Source organism: Suricata suricatta, chromosome 15, assembly GCF_006229205.1.
Source record: "Suricata suricatta isolate VVHF042 chromosome 15, meerkat_22Aug2017_6uvM2_HiC, whole genome shotgun sequence".
Classification (NCBI taxonomy): domain Eukaryota; kingdom Metazoa; phylum Chordata; class Mammalia; order Carnivora; family Herpestidae; genus Suricata; species Suricata suricatta.
Window position 1 is genome coordinate 15,479,238 of NC_043714.1, and position 22,448 is coordinate 15,501,685.

At 40.0% G+C, this 22,448-nt stretch overlaps 1 protein-coding gene and 1 pseudogene across 4 annotated transcripts in view; one reads left to right on the forward strand and one right to left on the reverse strand.

Annotated features, from left to right (window-relative positions):
• The first annotated feature begins 1,702 nt into the window (after positions 1-1,702).
• Positions 1,703-22,448, forward strand: part of DNAJC5B (DnaJ heat shock protein family (Hsp40) member C5 beta) — a 98,628-nt gene continuing 77,882 nt past the window's right edge. For 3 of the 4 annotated variants that reach the window (XR_003903446.1, XR_003903445.1, XM_029924003.1), the window contains exon 1: positions 1,710-1,813. The gene's annotated coding sequence lies outside the window, so the exon portion shown is untranslated. Of the gene's footprint in view, positions 1,814-22,448 lie in introns of all 4 variants that reach the window. The other variant, XM_029924004.1, reaches the window with a different exon arrangement.
• LOC115279448 lies at positions 13,217-14,157 on the reverse strand (annotated as a pseudogene).

Sequence of the window (22,448 nt, forward strand, 5' to 3'; positions counted from 1 at the left end):
CTTGTTATAATGAGCACTGGGTGTTGTATGTAAGTGATGAATCACTGAATGTTACTTCTGAAACCAATATCGTACTGTATGTTAACTAACTAGAGTTTAAATAAAAATTTGAAAAGAAAAATAAATTTAAAAATAAATAAGATATTAAGGTGGTATTAGTGCAGATAGAGATATTCCAAAGATAGCAATGAATGATTAAAGTTCTGGAAAACTTCACCTACAACATTATTTTCATGAGTTAAGCATAATCCATTTTTACTACTTTTCTAATATTGAGCTTTTAATTTATTTTCTATTATAAACAATGCTTCGAAGAACCTCTGATAGCTAAATATTATTCATATCCATGATGATTCCTTTAGGAGAATTCCCAGATGTAGAACTGTTAGTTGGAAGGGCAATGCTTATATTATCTTAAAGTTTGAAATTAGTGTCCAATCTGTTTCTCTAAGTTTTTATTGAGACATGTAGGAGGTTACCAAAGCAGTATTTATGACCCAGAGGAAAAATTTCTTCATTGTTAATCAAAAGGTTGCTTAATACAATTACCTTCAAGTGTGTTCCAGGATCATATGACAATTCCTCCTACCCTGGGGAAGGCCTGTCTGTAATAAGGAAAATGATTGGTTGGAAGATCTGATTTGTAGTTTATGTTACCATTTCCACTTAATTAGCTTTGTGATCTTGTGCAAGTCACAACCTCTCTCTAAGCTATAATTTTCTCACTCCTAAAATTGTACTAAAAATAATATACTGTTTACCTCACTGAGCTGTGAAGATTAAATATGTGGAAACGGCTTGTAAATGCTAAAACATGATATAAAATGTTAGTTGTTAGTGTTATAAAAGTACAATATATGCTCCCCACTTGAGAGATTTTGCAAGTACAATTCTCAGGCGGTCCAGGTACAAGTCATCTCAAGCAATGCAGACAATTTTTTAAAGCTATGAGGACAGAATCTTGAAAAAGTGGAGGGTATAAAAAAGAGTTAAATTCCAGGAAAAGCCTATTTCTTTACTGATTATTCCTTCCTATTCTCTCCTCAAACACTAGAACCTTGTAGGGTATTGCAGCCAACACTAATCTTGGGTTGAGGATTCTTCCTTATCATTAAATCTCATTGAAAACATTAGTTACTCAGAAGTCACATTGCTTGTAAATCTAGAATTGATCAGGTGGCCAGAACCAAAGTTAGCTATTTCTGGTACCTCTAGATTTTTTGAAAAACTAATAATCTTTCCTGAGACTCTGTTCTCTTTCTATGATATACATTATCTGAATGGTCTCTTGTCATGGGTGGATTCAGGTAAAAATCAACCAATGAGCTGCCTATCAGAGAACAATGATGTTGATAAAATCCAGAGAGTAGAGCTCATCGTGAGTACAATTTATTCAAAGGGCAGGGGGCTAACCCTGAGGGCAGCTGGGTTCTAGATTTAGCTCTGCCAGGAACTACCTAGAATCTGAATGTCCTCATCTGTAAAACAAGTACCTTAGATTAGAATCTAGTCACAAGGTCTTTATAAGGTCTCTGTTCACAGTAAGATTCTATAACTCTATGGATCAGTTAACAAATAAAGGGATTAATCTTCCCAAATTTCTGCCATGGGCAAGACAGAAAATACTAAAGCCACAGGCCCTCAGCTGGACCTTTGGGAGGAGCAAGGATTCTACTCTGTGACATCACAATATCCAGCCCAGGCTCAAGCTTGGCTACTGAGAAGTAACAGGAGTTTCCGCTATTGATATATTAGAGGCGAGACGCTACGGAACAGAGCTAGAAGGAATCAGCTAGCCATGCCTCCAGTTCAGGTATGCAACAATGCTAAACTTAGAATAGAAATTGCTGGTATCTAAAAAAATAGGAGAGGACCACAAGATGAGTGTATCACCAGGCTTAGAAATAATAGGATAAACATAGAGACTATGCACCACATACTTTATGGTAAAGGTTCCCAACGATCAGAAAAAGGCCAAAGGCAGTCCTACCAGAAAACAAGCTGTGGTGTATCCTCCCAATAGCCAGACTTACTTATTGACATGAAGCCAGATGAAGATATTTCCAAGACTGTGAGCCCCTCACTGATCTCTCCGCAACCACGGCAAAAATGCAAAAGAAACAGTTACCTCAAGAAGTCAGTGTAAAATTACTTTCTAGAGTAGTTTACATTTATTGCCTGGTGATGTTTATTCTTTAAATAGCTTCTTTACAACAGTGAAAGGGAAGAATAAACATAACAAAAAATAAGTTAACTGAAAGAACTGAAAGAAGTATTTTAATAGACGATAGTATAAAGATAAAAACAAAAGTTATAAAAAGAGGAGAAATAAATTTATTATGGGTTAGCAACCAAGCTTAATTTTAAAGTCTGGTTTTGAAATTTCAAGACTTACAAGGCAAAAGGCCATCATCCCCTACAAACAGTGAAAGAGAAGGACCTTATGGTTGAGAAGTAGGTAAAACAGTTCAGCTGGAACCATCTACTGCTCCTCCCCCCCTAAAGAACGCACGCCAGTGAAATCATTGCTGGGGATGCAGCCATTTCTGTTTTCTTTACCTTGCCTTGGGGTTTTGGCTTCTAAAGTATTTGTTTCTTCCTGGAGTCTTGGGGCCCTGAGAGGCTCAAGTGACGGCAAATAGCAATTCTGTTTACCAGTAGGGCGGAGCATGGGGTGAGTGCCAGGTCCTGACTCATCTCCATGGGCCTCCCTCTGTGTCTCAGCACACAGCGACCCCAGAGCCGAGTACAGGACTGTTCAGGCAGGCACGCTGAGATTTGCCCGCAAGAGCTAAGTTTATTGCCACATTCCCTCAGTGGAAGCACCAGTCCAGTGTTCTGACAGGTAGATTACTTACCCACAGGGGACCCCAACAGCGATAGACCAGGGGAGGGGAGACCTAACACAAATTTAACACTTTGTGATCTCCAACACGTCAGGAATAAATATATCTCAGTGGTAAAACCAATACTCTATTCACTGTAAAAGTAGTAATAAAGTATGTCAATAAATCCAGAAGTACAGATAAAAACAAAATGTGCCTGTACATTAACTCTAGTATGTATTCAGCTTCCCTCTAGAGAAGCCACCATGATTTTTATAATTACATTATGATCCAACTTCTTAGGTCCTTGAAAATTAAATCTTCATTGGTCCAACTTTTAGACTTCATTCATAGTTATTGAAAACTAAATTTAGGTATAACCTAAAATAATATCCAAAAAACAATGTCCTAACTTGTCTACATTTATATTCCTTGACTATAATGTCAGAGAACATGGTATGTGTTAGTCACATACCATGGAATTTTAGAGTTGGAGGGAAACTAAGAGATCATATATTCCAACGTCCTCACTTCTAGAAGGGGGAACTAGCACAGAGAGGTTGTATCTTGACTTGGGTCGTTAAGCTAGTTAGTACTAGTTTGGGGACATAGCCTAAGTTTTCTTACTTTCAGCCGATGTCTTCAATATTTCCTGCTCCTAATTCATGCTGAAAGAATTAATTGGTTCATATCTGTCCTATATTAAGAAAGGAAATATCATTTTATCCCCTTGGAGTGGTTATTAGTAAATTCAAGTACTCTATGTAGGTGGCACCAGTGTCACCAAAGCTCTCCTAGTCTTTATAGTTTTTTTTTTTTTGAGAGAGAGAGAGACAGCGCAAACAGGGGAGGGTCAAAGAGAGAGAGGGAGACACAGAATCCGAAGCAGGCTCCAGGCTCTGAGCTAGCTGTCAGCACAGAGCCCAACACAGGGCTCGAACCCACAAAGTGTGAGATCATGATCTGAGCCAAAGTCAGATGCCCAACCAACTGAGCCACCCAGGCGCCCCATACTCTTTATAGCTTTAAATAGCACACGTTTGGTCAAGGTCATGCAAAGAAATCCAAGACCCAATCCAAAAGGCTGAGATAACAATTAAAATAAATCCAGGGAAATTGACAGGTTATTCTGCTTTGAGGCCTGATTAGAAGTAGTTTACTAAAAAAAGAAAAAAAAGCATTTGTAGCATTAAATGCTATAAATATGTAGACTTTCTGTGGCCTTGCTTTTTTCAGTTTAGCTAGATCACTTTATGTGTATGTGTGTGTATACTCTGTGATATATCTCATATGTATAAATGAACACTTGATCTATACCTATTGGGTATTACACTATCTGTGGTAACTGACCTACACTTACTACCTAGTATACCTCCTTTTCGAATCTTTCCTGACTTTTCCCATGAATTAATATTTGGAATTATCTTGATAACTTATGTGTTGCCTTAGATTTGTCCAGAGTTTGTTTTATGGAGAGCTGTGTATGTCTTGCATCTCTAATTAACTTGTAAGTCTGAGCCCAGGCACTCCTTATATACAGATACTCAGAGCTTTTTCCAATTCAATTCACTGCAAATATATTAATATCTGTGCAAAGTCCCAAAATCTGAAAGAAAATGAAATCAAGAATTGCTAAATATAAATATAGATCTCATTTTCATAGTCATCAGTGCCAAAGATCTGATGAATATTTTCTAGGCTGCTAGCTTGTTTTTTAACCAACTAAAAAGTATATGTCCCATAAAGAACTTCCATGTGTTTCTAGCTATCCATGCAGATAATCTTTAATAAAAGAGAATTATTAAATTACCACCAACAGAAAAGAATATTCCATCATGGCATAGGGTTTAAATGGGCTATGGTGATGTCTTTCAGCTTCCATATTAATTTCAAAGGTTGTGTAATATATTGAGTATTTTTGCCCATACTACATAGCATAAAACTTCATGAGAAAGCTGATTGTGAAAAATAAAGGGATAAAAAGAGCTTTAGTTTCAGATTCTTTCACTGTGGATTTTGAATTCTCATCTCTCCAGTAAACTGAAGCACAGGTATGCCAAGTGAACTTTTGAAATTTTCCAAATTACTCAAGAAGATGCATCCTGATAAGTTTTATTTAACAGCTTTGAGAGGAAAACAAAAAGCAAAGAAAGCTACTTTGCCAGACAGAGATCAAGGCATTTGATTCTTTCTCTTGCTGCCACCACCTGGGGTGTCTTGGCATCTGGCCACACCTGGATCTCTTGACACATACAGGACTCTCCTTTATCTCAGCCCAGCCCCCATGCCCACTCTCCTAAGAATTGTGCAATGAGACCTTTGTAACCTGAGGCCTGTAAAGTCTGGAAAGGAATGTGACACAGAGCCAACAGACGTTGCTGCCACCGGGGCTTAGAAGGAGATTTTCTATCAGTTCACCTGGTGCCCGGGGAAATCTCAGAAGGGGAAAGGTATGCTCTAAAAGGAGTGGGAATAGAGCCCTTGGCAAGGCTGAAGCAATCACTTGAGTGTCTTTTCCCCATTGTCTTTGCCAAGCTTCAGAGTCTCATGCTGTTCCCAAGAGTAATGTCAGATCTACTTTTGAACCACTTCCTTTCCTACTCCTAACTGTACTCCCTGTTGAAAGCTATAAGTTGTAGGTCTCATTCTTCCAGTGGTTCTGTACATGCTGATGGGTGATCCTAATGGCGGGTTCCATATTAAACAGTGATATTGATGGTAGGTTGGTGGGAGCTATTAGTGGGACAGCTGGAGAGATCTTTGTGATCAGAGGCCTATTGGTATTTCTCAGTTAGCAATATAAAATTCTTCTCCCCTTCTCCCCCACATACATCTCCCTCCATTATGGCAAATATACAATCTTCCCATTGGCAATAGTTGAGGTTGTCCCACCTCTTCTGCCTAGGGAATTATGTCATGAGTTGAGTCAGGAACACCCTTCTTTTAAGCTGCCCAATTATCAGGGCTCAGTCAGTTGAGTGTCTCTTGATTTTAGCTCAGGTCATGATCCCAGAATTAAGATATTCTCCCTCCCTCTCTCTCTTTCTTTCTCTCTAACTTACTCTCTCTCTCCTTCTGCTCCTCTCCCTTACTCACACTTCTCTCTCTCAAAAATAAAATAAAATGCTAAAAAAAAGTTGCCCAGTCACAATGGCCACACAAGTAGACCTCTAACTAGAAGGAAGAACTAAAAGGAAGTGAAAGACTTACCCTTCAGTCTTGTACTATTTAGAACAACTAAATATAATTAATTATAAAGGACAAGTTCTGTATTTTATTTTATCAATATTGCTTATAAACAAAAGGTGGTCCCTGAAAAACAGAGTTTTTGGCCAGTTGAGAAGATAACTTACTTGACAATTACCAGTATTCTCCTCTTTTTTAGAGCATATTTAGAATGCAAGGTCATTATTATTAGGAAAGGGAGAAAGCGTTCCTTAAAAAAATTTTTTTAACATTTATTCATTTTTGAGACAGAGAGAGACAGAACATTAGTAGGGGAGAGGCAGAGAGAGAGGGAGACACAATCTGAAGCAGGCTCCAGTCTCTAAGCTGTGAGCACAGAGCCTGATGCAGGGCTCGAACTCACAGACTACAAGATCGTGACCTGAGTCAAAGTTGGACGCTTAACTGACTGAGCCATCCAGGCGCCCCAGAAACCATTCCTTTTATGTTAGAATAGATTATTTTATATGTTAGGAACTGATAGCACCTCACACCTCTAACCAGCATATTATCTCTTGCTGTACTCTATCCTTTCAAGGTGGTTAACTATCATTTCTCCTTTCTTCCCCAAATGAATTCAGTCTCAGTTTCAATCCACTTCGTGTTTCTTGAAAACTTAATATGTACCAGGCTCTGTGACAATAAAAATTAAATATCTGGCATAAATTTGGCTCTTTAAGAATTAAGAATTTAGTTAGGGAGGCAAGATATACACCTTTGAAGAGTTCAAAAACAAAGAAGAGTTTAAAAACTGCATAACTATGAAAAATATTTGCATTGTAAACTTCAAAAGTGTCCCAGGGGCTGAGGGCAGAGTGGAGGCGAAGTTGCCCCAGGTTGCTCACCATAGCAGAGTTGGGACTTGAAGAGAAGCACTAGTGTGCTGTTTAAGTAGTAGACTTAAAGAGAAAAACCATTTTCTAGATTTTGGCCTTTGAACAACAAGTCTTCTACCCACAGACCTTAACTCCACTTTCCCTATACTTTTACAATTCCTTTTTTGCATGCAAGGAAAACAATTCACATGACTTTATTGAGATATGGAAAATAGGAGTCATGGAAATATGCTACATGAGAAAAGATAAAACCAACCCTAATGTGTAGTTTCTGTGAAAGGCTCAGCATGCTGTACCCTGAACTGTGTCTGATTTTATTTTATTTTATTTTATTTATTTTTTATTTTTTAGATCTCATTAATAAATTTTATTTGGACAAGAAAACTTATGCCACAACAGGTTAAAGAGCACGATTAAAGACGGCAGCACTCCCTAGAGTGGTCACAGGTGTGTGCAGCGCATGAAGGAAAGCCACACCCCACAGCCGGTCGTAATCAAGATAAAAACACCTGACATACAGCACACGTGCCAATAAACTCCATCAGGTCATGACCAGCATGAAGAAAATCAGGACATAGACACTTAGCCAACGTTCTGTAACGTACACAGCAATATGCTGCATTTAAGAGTTAAAATCAGATTCTACTTTAGTGTTAGCATCAAGCCCTTAGGAGAAACCCCCCAAAATCTCCTCTCCCATTTACACACGTCAAAAACTATTCACACTTAGGGCGGACTGGGCAGAGGGCCACAGAACCGACAGAACTGTGTCTGATTTTAATTATGGGCATGGGCTTCCTGATCTCCCACCCAAAAGTTGGCATGTTCCAGACCTAATTCATTATCTTCCTCCAAATCTTGTCCCTTTTTTTGTGATTTCCATCTCAGCCAATGACCCCACCATATTCCCAGTTTTCTGACTAGAGATGGTGAGTCCTTTGACTCTCCTCCCAGGAGGTTATCACCAAATCTCTTTTCAAATCCATCTCTTCCTACCAGTTCCACCTGCTGTTGACCTGGGCCAGGCTCTCATTCTCTTTCCCTAATACCACTCATCTCCCCAACTTATTCCTCTGAACTCTGTTGTTTACATCTTTCTAAAATAAATACTGGAGGTTGTCACATGCCAGTTTAAAAATGGTTCAAATTTTCCCAGTTTAAAAAATGAAGACCAAACTCTATATCCTGGCTTTCAAGGTCTTTCACTTTCTCTAGCCATTCTCCTCTGCCATCTATTCACTCAGTCCTCCCCACTTTATTCACCAGATGGATTCCTCTACTTTCCATTCTTCAGACTGTCCAGCCCTTTCTTGCCTCAATGGTCTTATTCATACAGTTCTCTTCTGACAGCTGAATTCCTACAGAATTCCTCCTCAAATTGGTGACTTTTTCTTTCTTCCTTCATTTATGATTTTCTCATGGCATTCTTTTTTTTAATGTTTATTTATTTTTAATTTTTTAATGTTTATTTTTGAGAGAGTGACAGAGCATGGGGGGGGGAAGGGTAGAGAGAGAAGGAGACACAGAATCTGAAGAAGGCTCCAGGCTCTAAGCTGTGAGCACAGAGCCTGATGCGAGGCATGAACCCACGAACCATGAGATCATGACCTGAGCCGAAGTCAAATGCTCAATCAACTGACCCACCCAGGTGCCCCAATGTTTATTTTTAAGAGAGAGAGAGAGAGAGAGCAGGAGAGGGACAGAGAGAGAGGGAGAGGGAGAGACAGGGTGAAGGAAGCACGTTCTGTTCTGAGCTGTCAGCACAGAGCCCAATGCAAGGCTTAAACTCAAGAACCACAAGATCATGGCCTGAGCCGAAGTTAGGTGTTTAATTGATTGAGCCACCCAGGCACTCCTCTCATGGTGTTCTTATTTTTATGACCCTTTAGGCTGAAGGAGTGAGCCAGGTGGGGTTGAAAGACCAGGAAGAAGAGAGTAGAAGAGTTTCTTAAGATCCAAAATAGCATGTGCAAAGACTGGGAGTAAAGAGAGAACGGCATCTTCAAGGAACTGAGCAGTGTACAGTAGTTGATGGAAACCCAATCTAAGCAGAGAGGAAAGAACTGGGGAGAGACGGCACTGGGCCTGCTAAGGTGCTGAGATTTTAACTTAAGATCAGTGGGCAGCTTTCTTTTTCTTTATAGTTTATTTATCTACTGGTCAATGTTTTTTAAATTTATTTAGTAATCTTCACATCCAATATCGGGCTACTCATAACCCCAGCATTAAGAGTTGGATGTGCTTCTTACTGAGCCACCCAGGTGCCCTTGGTGAGTAAGTAGTTTTAAAGGGTTGGTTATAAGCAGGGGAGCAACAGGATATTATTTGCACTTTAAAAGAATGCAGTGTATGGAGAACAGATGAGAATGGAGAAAAACTGGAGAAAGGACTATTAGTTAGGATGCTGTCAGGGTACACCAAGGAGATGATAAGCGTGGGCTAGGCTAGTGACCATGGGAAAGAGAGGAAGGCAGTGGACTTCTGGAAGGCCCAGGAATGATACTGTACTAGGTGCAGTATCACTTCCCACTAATGCCCTACTAAGCAGATCAGACTTTATCTTGTAGGAAACAGGAGGCAATAAGGATTTCTTGGCTTAGGTACATCTACTTTTTGAAAGAGAACACTGGAGACAGTATGGAAGATGGGTAGAGGGGAAGACTGGTTGCAGATGGACAGGAAGCAGTGTTGCTGAGGTGGGTGTTAAATGCTGACCACACAGCTACTCAAAGTAAGTGGGCGCCTCTCAGCACTGATGATCCTGCCCCAAGCACAGTTTAATTAAAATAAATAGTTTTAATTGAAAAGCTATATGTGCACATAGAAAAATTTAAACAGTATGAACTTTATGCTATGAAAAACAGTTCTCCCTTGCATCCCAGTCCCCAGTCCTTTCCCTCCATGGAACTTGAGACAAATTTTACATACATGTATATACAAACATGTCTAAGTATATATTATGCAATGCTTTCTATGTATATATGCACACACATGGATCCACTTTTAAAAATGAGATTACACATACTTTTATGCCTTGCTTTTTAAAAAAACTGTGAAACTACATTTTTATACCCTTTCTCATATCAGTTCATGGAGATGTGTGCTATATTCTTTTTTATGTCTACAAGGGAAATACTCCTACAGTTAGTTACCTCACAAGTTTCCCTACTTATGAACACTGAAGTCAAACATGGCTTTATAGGAAGAAGTTGAATTTTTGCTCTTCACAGATGACATGATACTCTATATGGAAAACCCAAGAGATTCCACAAAAAAACTGCTAGAACTGATCCATGAATTCAGCAAAGTCACAGGATATAAAATAAATGCACAGAAATTGGTTGCATTTCTATACATCAATAATGAAGCAGAAAGAGAAATCAAAGAATCAATTCCGTTTACATTTGCACCAAAACCCATAAAATACCTGGGAGTAAACCTAATCAAAGATGCAAAAAGTCTATACACTAAAAACTAAAGAAAGCTTATGAAAGAAATTGAAGAAGGCACACCAAAAAAGTGGAAAAACATTCCATGTTCATGGTTTGGAAGAACAAATATTGTTAAAATGTCAATACTACCCAAAGAAATCTACATATTCTTCAATACAATACCTATCAAAATGACACCAGCATTCTCCAACAGAGTTAGAACAAACAATCTTAAAATTTGTATGGAACCAGAAAATACTCCAAGTAGCCAAAGCAATCCTGAAAAAGAAAACCAAAGCTGGAAGCATCACAATCCCAGACATCAAGGTATATTACAAAGCTGTAATTATCAAGACAGTATCATACTGGCACAAAAAAAGACACTTAGGTCAATGGAACAGAATAGAGAACCCAGAAATGGACCCACAAATGTATGGCCAATTAAACTTTGACAAAGCAGGAAAGAATTTCCAAAGGAGAAAAGGCCGTCTCTTCACCAAATGTTGCTAGGAATACTGGACAGCAACATGCAGAAGAATGAACCTGGGCCACTTTCTTACACCATACACAAAAATAAACTTAAAATGGGTGAAATTCCTAAACATAAGATAGGAAGCCATCAAAATCCTAGAGGAGAAAGCATAGGTAAAAACCTCTTTGACCTCAGCCGCAGCAACTTCTTAATATGTCTCCGAAGGCAAGTGAAACAAAAGCAAAGATGAATTATTGGGACCTCATCAAGATAAAAAGTTTCTGCACTGCAAAGGAAATAATCAGCAAAACTGAAAGGCAACTGATGGAATGGGAGAAGATATTTGCAAATGACATATCAGATAAATGGTTAGTATTCAAAATCTATAAAGAACTTACCAGACTCAACACCCAAAAAACAAATAATCCAGTGAAGAAATGGATAGAAGACATGAATAGACACTTCTGCAAAGAAGGCATCCAGATGGCTAACAGACACATGAAAAAATACTCAACATCCTCACTAGGGAAATACAAATCAAAACCACAATGAGATACCACCTCACACCAGTCAGAATGGCTAACATTAACAACTCAGGCAAGAACAGATGCTGGTGAGGATGTAGAGAAACAGGAACCCTTTCACATTGCTGGTGGGAATGCAAACTGGTGCAGCACTCTGGAAGACAGTATGGAGGTTCTTCAAAAAATTAAAAATAGAACTACCCTATGACCCAGCAATTGCACTACTAGATATTTATCCAAGGAATACAGGTGTGTTGTTTTGAAGGGGCTCATGCACCCCAATGTTTATAGTTCTGCTATCGACAATAGCCAAAATGTGGAAAGAGCCCAAATGTCCATTGACAAATGAATGGATAAAGAAGAAGTGGTATATTATATATATATATATATACACACACACACACACACACACACACACACACACACACACACAAGGGAGTATTACTCAGCAATAAAAAAGATTGAAATCTTGCCATTTGCAACAATGTGGATGGAACTAGAGTGTATTAGGCTAAGTGAAATTAGTCAGTCGGATAAAGACAAATACCATGACTTGACTCATGTGGAATTTAAGATATAGAACAGATGAACATAAGGGAAGGGAAGCAAAAATAAAGTAACAACAGGGAGGGGGACAAAACATAAGAGACTCTTAAATGTAGAGAACAAACTGAGGGTTGCTGGAAGGGTTGTGGGGGGATCATCTAAATAGCTAAGAGGCATTAAGGAAGACAGTTGTTGGGATGAGCACTGGATGTTATATATATGGGATGAATCATTGGATTCTACTCCTGAAACCATTATTGCACTATATACTAACTAACTTGGATGTAAATTAAAAACATAAATGAATAAAAGGGGAACCTGGGTGGCTCAGTCGGTTAAGCATCTGGCTTTGGATCAGGTCATGATCTCACAGTTCATGGGTTCAAGCCTTGCATCAGGCTCTGTGCTAACAGCTAGCTCATTGTCTGGAGGCTGCTTTGAATTCTGTATCTCCCTCTCTCTCTGATGGTCCCCTGTTTGCACTGTCTCTGTCTCTCAAAAAAAACACATTAAAAATTAAAAACAATAAATAAGAAAAATGACATCCTAAAAACCTGGTTTTATTTATTTTTAAAATATTTTTTAAGTTTATTTATTTATTTTGAGAGAGAGAGACAGAGTGAGAGCAGGAGGGAAAGACAGAATCCCAAGGAGGCTCTGCACTGTCAGTGTGAAGCCCAATGTGGGTCTCAGATTCATGAACTGTGAGGTGATGACCTGAGCCAAAATCAAGAATCAGAAACTTAACCAACTGAGCCACGCAGGCACCCTCAAACATGGTTTTATTTATTTATTTATTTATTTATTTATTTATTTATTTATTTATTTATTTTTAACAGTATATTGCTTTATTGAAGGGGGAGTTGAGAATAGTAGAGAATATGTTCTAGAAAGTGTAGGTAACTGGATGTAAAATCCTGGCAGCAATTTAATAGAACAGTCCCAGATGATTAGGCTGAGGCCAACACCTACTGAGGATGAAAGTCTTGTCTGTGGGGAATTTTGGATGATACCTGGAGAAATATTACATTTATGCATAAACCAAATTGAATTGTTTCCACAAGTGTTGGAAAGTTTCATAGAGTAAAAGTTTTTTTTCTACATGCACTTCAATTTCACAGCAAGAGTGGCATAGGATACCTAAACATAGAAGAGAGCATTCATGCAAGATATCTAATGCCTTGATATAATAAAGCATAAAATTCAAAATGATTACACTATCATTGCATCTAGGGCTTTCTGCAGCTACAAGGTGGTCGTTATGGAAAGCATGGCCCCCAATATCAATATCTAAAAAGCAGCCACTACCTCCTTCTATGTGTGGTCTCTTTTTGCATTTTTTCTTCATTTTTATTAATCAATTCTGCTCTTGTTGCTGCTCCTTAGCAAAACTGGTAAAAACAAAATTGTAATCATTGAACATAGTGCTCTGGCAATCAAGACATTTAAAATCTTCAATCTTCTGGGGCAAAGAAAGCACTGTGCGACATTTAGAACTCTCGTTTACAAACAGGTGGTCACAATTTTCCTGGCTTGAAGACTTCCACAACTTTCCTGATCAGGTCATTATAGGAGGTCTGACTTGAGTTTGTTTCAAAGTTAACATAAGAAAATTCTTGTTCTGAAGTGATGTGAATAGTCCAATAAGTTCCACCCGATTTCATTCCATTCATTGAATGAATACCCACAAAGATTGAACAGTGTGTTATCAATGACAGAACCTGGTATCAGGTCACGAATTCCATTCTCACAAGTGACATCCTTTGCAGTAACACCGTCTTTCATGTAGAACCTGAGTCTCTGGGAAATCCAAAGTATACGAGTATCAACAGTCAGAATTCATATGTCCCATACAATATGCTGCTCCATTTGGGAAAATTACATTAAGAAACCCTATTTCTTCCTGGAAATTCTGACGTGGGTACCCTTGGTGAGAAGGCTTCTTCATGAAATTCTTATGAGAATAAAAGAAGCTTTGAATTGAGTCAAACCCACTGTAATCCCTAGCAAGTTTCAACAGGGGAACCAGTGCTTTCAGCAAGAGGGTGGTACCACATGTCTTCAAAATGAAACGTCTCTTGGAAACAAGCAAACTACTCTCACTGAGTACATAAGCTTCCTGCTTGTCAGTTTTTGTCACACTTATGATTGAACAATGCACATCCTTCAAAAGTATGTCCCACTCCGATCTTAGGATAGTGCAAAGATCCCCAGATCCATGGTTTGATTGGGTTCCTGCCTGGAGAACCAAACCTCCAGCAGCTTCTCAGTCTCTTCGAAAAAATGTGCAGCTTCCATCACTATGAAACTAGTGAGCAACCAACAACCACAGAAAATCAACTAACTTAAATCTCTTCTCCTGCCACTGCCACTGCTGATGCAGATTGTTCTAGCTGTGTTACCAAAGTTCAGGTTCCCTTTTTTTTTTTTTTGCTATAATTTTATATTAACTTTAAAAAAATGAATAAAAATTTCCCTTTGTGTGTGTGTGTGTGTGTGTGTGTGTGTGTGTGTGTGTGGTTGTGTGAGTGAGCGAAAGTTGATGTGAGTCTGTTGGAAGTAAAGGCAGATACAGTTCAGTCTCTTGTAGTCTGCTGTTTCCCCGTTAGAGAAGAGTCGGCCATACTGTGGAAGCCTCAAATATGGTTTTAGAGTGCTCTTGCCTTTCCTTATTAATTCCATCATTCTCAGTTCCTGATGTGCTTGCTGCTTTAAGTCATGGTCTCACCATGGGTCACTTTCTCCTTCCACCTTTTTACACAGATCTCTTTTCAAATCAGAAGAAAACTAACTTCTGCAGCACATGGATTTAATGCATCAGACCTACTCTGGAGTCATCTTGTGACTGTAGGGTCAATATGATTTGTCAGATTCATATTTCTTGAGCAAGAAATCAAACAAATCTTTTCTCTAAAGTTATGAGATGGATTTTTTAATGTAATTTATTGTCAAATTGGCTAACATACACTGTGTAAAGTGTGCTCTTGGTTTTTGGAGTAGAGTCTCATGGTTCATCACTTACATACAACACCCAGTGCTCATTCCAACAAGTGCCCTCCTCAATGACCATCCCCCATTTCCCCTTCTCCCCCATCCCCCCATCTACCCTGTTTGTTCTCTGTATTCAAGAGTCTCTTATGGTTTGCCTCCCTCCCTCTCTGTTTGTAACTATTTTTTCCCATTCCCTCCCCCCATGGTCTTCTGTTAAGTTTCTTAAGTTCCACATAAGTGAAAACATGATATCTTTCTCTGACAGTCTTATTTCACTTAGCATAATACGTTCCAATTCCATCCACGTTGCTGCAAATGGCGTGATCTCATTCTTTCTCATTGTCAAGTAGTATTCCATTGTATATATATACCACATCTTCTTTATCCATTGCTCAGTTGATGGACATTTAGGCTCTTCCCATAATTTGGCTATTGTTGAAAGTGCTACTATAAACATTGGGGTACATGTGCCCCTATGAATCAGCACTCCTGTATCCTTTGGATAAATTCCTAGTAGTGCTATTGCTGGGTAGTAGGGTAATTCTATTTTTAACTTTTTGATGAACCTCCACACCGTTTTCTAGAGTGGTTGTACCAGTTTGCATTCCCACCAACAGTGCAAGAGGGTTCCCATTTCTCTACATCCTCGCCAGGATCTGTAATTTCCTGAATTGTTCATTTTAGCCAATCTGACTGGGGTGAAGTGGTATCTCAGCATGATTTTGATTTATATTTCCCTGATGATGAGTGACATTGAACATCTTTTCATTTGTCTGTTGGTCATCTGGATGTATTCTTTAGGAAAGTGGCTATTCATGTCTTCTGCCCATTTCTTCACTGGATTATTTGTATTTTTGGGTGTTGAATTCAGTAAGTTCTTTATAGATTTAGGATACCTACCCTTTATCTGGTATGTCGCTTGCAAATATATTTTCCCATTCCATCATTTGACTTTTAATTTTGTTGATTGTTTCCTTTGCAGTGCAGAAAATTTTGTCTTAATGAGGTCCCAATAGTTCATTTTTGCTTTTAATTCCCTTGCCTTTGAAGATGTGTCAAGGAAGAAATTGCTGTGGCTGAGGTCAAAGAGGTTGTTGCCTACTTTCTCCTCTAGAGTTTTGATGGTTTCCTGTCTCACATTCAGGTTTTTCATTCATTTTGAGTTTATTTTTGTGTATGGTGTAAGAAAGTGGTCCAGGTTCATTCTTCTGCATGTTGTTGTCCAGTTCTCCCAGCACTATTTGCTAAAGAGGCTGTCTTTTTTCCATTGGATACTCTTTTCTGCTTTGTCAAAAATTAGTTGGTCACACATTTGTGGGTCCATATCTGGGTTCTAGTAATGGCAGCTAGTAAATGGCAGAGCCAGGATTTTAACCTAGGTCTAAATGACTTCATCTGGTGCTCTTAACCTGTGTGGTAGCTTCCTCCCAGTATTGTTGCATCATTCCCCACAGGTCCTGAGGTGCCTCCTTTGTAGTTGGACAGGTATGAAAGCATTAGCTATTGGTCCAAGCTCAGGGGAAGCAGTGGAGAGAGGAAGACTCATTTTTGTCTTCACATGTTTGAATACATTGAACTTGAGTACAACTTGGAGTTACCAAGAGGTCTTTACTTTCTTTCACCTTTGGGATAATCCACAGAACATTAATAGTTGCTACCCTTTATTGAAAAGCTACATGCTTGTGCTTTGTGTAGGATAATTTCATTTAAGGTATGCAATGACTCTGTGTTCTTCCTACCATCCCATTCTACCATGGAGGGGTGGGGAAGACATGGTCACCATGGGCTGCCAAAGTCAGGGACTGTGAAACATCCTTCTTAAATCACTGTTCTCAGAGCCACCAAGAGTGCCCTACATTGCCTTCATGGCCCCCATGGGCCAGCAACATCCTGTTACACTCCTCTCCAATTATGTCCATAAAAACAGCTTACAACATGCATGAATCAATAATTCTACAGGTGTGTGCTGTCTGATGATTCACCCAGGAACAGGCCTGGGCTCTCCCTTCATTTTGTTTGCTTCTCATGGCCTGACATGTTGCTGCTCTTCATTTTCCATCTCCTCTGGCACTTTCAGGAAACATTGTCCAGTGGCAAACTTATTGTAAATCCTTAAATTAATCTAATTTAAAGGAGACTTCTCTGTCCTCTCTTCCTTCAGAACTTCCTGGGTTCTTCCCTACAAGTTCTCTTTGTGGTGACAGCATAAACAGTCTTTACAGTGTTGCTAATTTAGCTTTGGCCACAGCAAACCTCTTGTCTGAGAGAGGAGGAATCAAGATCAAGAAGGCATGTGTCATCCAGGTTCACAGTTAGAAGCCAAGTCACCCATCTCCCAGTCCAGTGTTTCTGGTGTACCCCATAGATATCAGTTCTATGGTCGGAGTTCAGTCCAATCCAGTGAAGGCAGGCTGAAGAGCAGTGCATCTCCAAGATGAGAGGCAGATATTCAGGCTGTACCAGATGACAAGGGAGGTCAGTAATTCTTTTGCATGACTGCCTCTATGTACAACCATGTACAATGATGTAGGTACAGCATGAATAAAACAAGATATTGGTAGAACAACTGGGATAGGGTGGTCCTTTTTATCACTGGAAGCAAATCTCTTTGGTTTTTATGCTTCATTGAAAGTCCAAAAAAAGATACGAGACTCTTACCTGTCTGGAATTGTAACAACTGATTCACTATGGCCCCCATTCCCAATGGAAGTGGCTTTGACTTGTATCATGTGTTTAAAGAAAACCAGCTGGTCTCAAAATAAATAAATAGAACTTAAAAAATATATATGGGTACCTGGGTGGCTCAATTGGTTTAACGTCCAACTCTTGATTTCGGCTTAGGCATGGTCTCATGGTTTGTGAGCTTGGGCACTGAGTCAGTCTCTGCACTGACAGTGTGGAGTCTGCTTGAGATTCTCTCTCTCTCTCTCTCTCTCTCTCTCTCTCTCTCTCTCTCTCCTTCTCTCTCTTTCTCTGTCTCTCTCTCTCTCTCAAAATAAATAAGTAAATTTAAAAAAATCTGCTGGTAAGTCTGCATGGATTCACCCAGTGAATTCTCCATGACACCTTTGTAGGCCATTTAGCATTTGGGCTTCGTGGGACGACATTTCCGGATCAGAGCCCTGATTTGGTTCCATCTCATCATTAGTGTTGTTTCCAGAGTTTGTGTATTATATGACAGGAGCTGATAGTAAATGGCCTGGTTTCGGCCAAGGCTCTGAGAACTCTCTATTAGGTAAACACTAACACAAGGAAACAATCATTGCTGGTAACAATTCACAGAAGAAAGAAAAATAAAACTGTTTTCAAGATCATCCTACTTTTTATTTTTAAACAAAGAATACATGAATTTCAGGTGCTTGGAGAGCAATAAAGCAATTGTTGAGAAGGTAGCACACTCTAGAGGTGGGTAAAGACTTTGGAAGGTACCCACAGACATGGATGCTCATCCTGGCTGCCAAGACCTCATTGGTGCCCTTGGGCAAATCATCTACTTCACTGCTTGACCTGGAATTCTCAGTATTGGGAGACCTGTGATCCTACCCAGGCTCTGTTAATAACTATCTGATGTTGACACGAATCTAGTCTGAACCTCAGTTTCTTAATTTGTAAAATGGGAATAATAATAATAATTTTCCCTGCCTACCTGTCCCTGTTGTTGAGTAGGTTAAATGAACCTATGTGAAAATATTCTGTTAATAATAGAGTGCTCTCTATATTGTATTTTCCTGTGATGCAGACATAATGTCTTTTGCTGAAAGTGAAGCAGGTGATTGGAGGAGAATGGTGGAGCATGGTAAAAAAAAGAAGGGTCCTCTGTGACACAGAGAAGCATGCAGGGCAGGGTTGCAACTAGGTTTGGAGATCATGCATCCGTGGTGGCAACATTCACCTCGCCAGTGGATGTACAATTAAATATTGGCTGGGGCGGTAGAAGGAATTAGAGGTATCGACAAGGGAATAGTTACAATGGTGATGCTGGAGTCTAAGTAGAACAGGGAAAGGTTTGAAGAAAGGGACATGGCTGATAGATTTGGGGAGTTGGGAGGTGTTAGTAAGATGTAAATGTCATGTGTACAGAGGAGTTTGCTGGTGAGGTGGGCAATGATAGGCTTAGGGTATGAGGCTGGAGTTCAAGGTTTGAGAGCTGGAGGACATCCAGCTACCCTAGTTGGGCAATGAGCCATGAAGGAAAGGGTGCTGGTTGGGGAAACCACATGGGAACTGAAGGGCCCCAGGTCAGTGACAGGACTTGGGGTAGAGAGAGAGTCCTGAGAGAATATGGGTGAGGTCTAGGAGTGGATATTTGGAGGATAGGCAACCTGTGAATGGTAGACAGATACAATGTAGGGTCTAGAATGTCTGGAAGGGCTTGGAGGAGAATGCTGAAGCTATTTCAGGGTAAATGATAACCAGAAAACAGAATGATCCAGAGGCAAGTATAACTTAAAATTTGATATGAATTATATATAAATCAATCATTTTACATATAGATAATCAAAAGTTGTAGGGGAGTCTTGACCTCAATATGCAAATATTTAAAACAAATTATAATGGGTATCTCCTTTTAACCATTGACATTTTTAACAATAATAGGCCCAGTGGCATGCTGGAGCCAGTTAGCATCAGTGGATGGGGGGGCCACATGTTGTTAAATTCTCTGGAATTTGGCAAGCCAGCTGTCATATTGGTAGCTTGAAATAGGACTGGGAGGGAATAGTTATACCATGAAAATCTGCAAACACTGTGAACTAGGGCTTTTTCTTCCCTGAAAAAAAAATATGATTGTGAAACATTTCCCAGCACTTCAGCCTAAATTCAAAATCCAAATCTGGCCAAATTTATAGCCCTGTCATTGTGGGTTTAATTGTATTACTAACAGAGATATGTCCAAACCCTTGGTGCCTGTGATTGTGATCTCTTTGGGAAGTAGAGTCTTTGCAGATGCAATTAAGATGTAAGTTAAGATGGAGTGGGATGGGCCTTTAATCCAATTTGACTGGTGTATTTATAAGAAGAGGAGACCCAGAGACAGACACACAGAATACTGCATTAAGACTCAACACAGGCGGGGATGCCATGGCTATGGAAGCAGAGACTGAGGTACCCCAAGAGTTGCCTGCAGTTCCAGAAACTAAGAGGAGATTGTGAAAGACATTTTCCCTCAGAGCTGCCAAAAGGAACCAAACCTGCCAAGACCTTGATTTAGGACTTCTAGGCTCCAGAACTGTGAGAGAATATTACTGTGGTTCTAAGTCACCCTGTTTATGCTACCTTGTTCAGCTGTGCTTGGAAACTGATATATCTGTTATACTATAAAGTTTTGGCACAAAGCAAGTATAAATTCCCCAGTGTGGACCACAAAGGGAAGGTCCTTGTTCCCTGTACTCTGGTCTGGAACCTCCCCTCCTACCTCCTCCAGCATGTACTGTCTGTACTAGCATCTGGTCCTTCTTGTTAGCTGCCTCATACTGTGCATTATGCTTATAAGTATAGATGTGTTGCCTCCTCTTCTAGGTGGTAATCAGAGGTTGTAAACTCAGATGCCTCATGGGCCATAGTTGCTAAATGTGATGCCAGGGGAACCATTTCTGGCTGCAGTGTGTGTCTGCCTTTAAATAAAAACAACTCACCCTGTTGGTCAAGGAAAACTTGACTAAGATCTGCCATCTGGGGACTTCTGGGATGTGCCCAAGGGAGGGGCATGGTCTCTTGGCCTTTGCTTTCCCCCAGTAGCAGCTGGCAGGCATATTTTCACTGTGAATTTGCTGTGTGAATCTCTTATATCTTCTGTCCTGGCCCAGCCAATGAGTGGATGGGTCTGAGACCTCAGAAGTTTAACAACTGCCCCAAAGTTTCTGCCTCCAAACAGAAGCTTCAACACAAATTTTTGTAAGGTTGTAATTTAAATCCTCCAACTGACTAGCTACTTGACACTATTGCAAAACTCCAGGTGCAGAAGAATGCAATAAAAGGGTGGTGCCCCTCTAGACATGGCTTGCCCCACTCTGCTGCCTCCATGAGTGTTTTTCTCACAATTCTTGGAATCTCAGGTGGCTGAGAGAGTGGCGTCAGGGATACTGAAAATCGAGGGTGATTTGGGGTGAGGAATATTTTGAAGTTGAAACTCTTGTTTACAGTCCATTTCCTTTTGAACACCAGAGGGCGATACATCTACACTGAATAGCCAGTCTGTCTTGCTTCAGGACTTAAATCCTGGGAACGAAGGATCTTCTTTTTTAAATATGAGAACAAATGCTGAATTGAATATTTGTTCATTTGACCATTTTGCTTAGGCCTCTGAGAAAGTTACAGAGAAGGTTTTTGAGCCATTTATTGGATGTCCAAGCCCTGGGACCTGGGCAGGGAGACCCTCAGAAGGGTTGCTGGGTTGGGCAGGGTTGCTGCTTCCCTTGTGGACAAGCACTGTCACACTCTAACTCCACCCAAAGATTGCCTAGTTTTGGTCAGTTCTGTGGGAGGGCTTAGACTGTGTCCCAAGTAAGACCTACTTTTTATAGGGACCCAGCTTGTCACTTCCAGGGCCAGCCATTTTATTTTATTTTTTTTTTTCACGCATGCAAAAGCAAAGGGCTTTATTATGGGCTTATATAAGCTGGGGCTCATAGACTCCACCAATACACTGGATCCACGTGGAACAAGCCCCGTGCATGGCGGGGGCAGGGGCTTTTCTAGGAAGGGGGCATTACAGAAAATGGCTACATAGGCACAGCGATCCAATCCCTAACCCCCATCAATACTGGCAGTAGTGGGAGCCAATCACAACATTTAGAGTATTGACCAATCACAGAGTGGGTTGAGGACCCTCACATAGGACGTGACTAGTCTCAAGCAATAGGAGTAATAGGTGATTAACTATAGCCTCTATCTTTAGGCCCGCCCTTAGAAATGTTAAAGGTGTTAGCTGGCCTTTCCTGATTGGGTGTTACAAGGGTGGTCCCTGCTTCCTTGGGCAATGCGTGCACTTCTATTGTCTCATGGAGTCAGTTTCAGACCTGCATCCTTACATTACCCCCTCTGTCTTGTAACTGACCCAATCCTGGGTCAGCTATGTTACCACTGTTTTTGGTTTAAGGCTACATGCTCTTAAGACTATTAACTGAATGACATTTACATGTTCTTTGACAAATGCTATGTGATTTTATTAATGATACAAGAGCCAAATGTTAAAGGTATACCAATTTTGGTTTTGGCTCATTTTTCTCCTCTCTTGTGGTGGCCACGAACCACAGCTAGACTATCCTGTACAATTCCTGAGCTATTGGCATAGAAGTAACATTGTTCCTCTAAAACCTGGCATAGCCCTTCTTGGTATAAGGGGAATTTTTTTTTTACTCTGTAAAGGGTATAGGAAAGGAGAAGTACTCAATTTCCACCAGTCTCCATGGTTAATTTGGTAAGGGTCTCTTTTAGGGTTTCTAATATCTGGCACTGTCTGGTTTACAAAAGCAAGAATGACAGCCAATTTGTTCAGGATCCTTGGGCATATAAGTGCAATATGCCTTCATAATTCTTTTTATATTACTAACCTTAGCCAAATTAGTGGGCCATTCTAGTGGCCACTTGAAGACCCCCCC